The following is an 821-nucleotide window of genomic DNA, read 5'->3' on the forward strand; positions in this document are numbered from 1 at the left end:
CAGACGTGTGCTCTTCCGATCTTAATTAATATTACATTATCCTTTAATATTATTTAAGTTTTGTAAAACAGCATTTTTTTTAACTTGTTGATTTAAATGTTTTTTTTTCTGTATTTATTTTATGAGCATATTGTCTCATACGTAAAAGAATATAAAATTCGATGATTTGTGCTAATATCTTATCATTGTGATATTTGCACGGAAATGATAAATCAGGCATATAAATGTTTTCAATAATTGTTTCGTATACGTCTGAGCGATGACAATACTTAGAAAATAAATTTTCTAAATATCTAATAAAATGATACATTTTTAAATTCGGGTGTGTTATGTGTGCTTCCGATTCTTTTTTAATATTACTTAATAGAGCAGGTGGAAAGGGACTATATGTAGTGCCAGTTGTAAATGCATTTTTACATACGTCACACCTTACAAATTTTAAAATGTGTTTAGATATAACATATAATATATCTTATAATGCGAACAATGCAAAATATTACAGCAAATAGAACAAATGAAACGGAACACGTGAATCGCACAGTGCGTAGTTTAGTCTGCCCTGTGATATTCTATGTCTGTCTTCGTTATTTATGATATGTTAAACAAGGATAGATATCATATATATATACAGGGTGATTCAGAATAAGTATAGTGTCCTTAAACATACGTATTTCTGACCATATTCTGAGATGATTTTTTCTTTGGCAAAAATTTGTGCGGAGTTTAGTTTTCAAGTTATAAAGAGAAATAGTTAGCGAATTACGGGCCGCGTACGGAAGGTAGACAGGGGCGGCGCAACTTACTGTCCGACGGCAGGCGGT

The sequence above is a fragment of the Wasmannia auropunctata genome, unplaced genomic scaffold, assembly GCF_000956235.1.
Source record: "Wasmannia auropunctata unplaced genomic scaffold, wasmannia.A_1.0 LD335736.1, whole genome shotgun sequence".
Taxonomy (NCBI): Eukaryota; Metazoa; Arthropoda; class Insecta; order Hymenoptera; family Formicidae; genus Wasmannia; species Wasmannia auropunctata.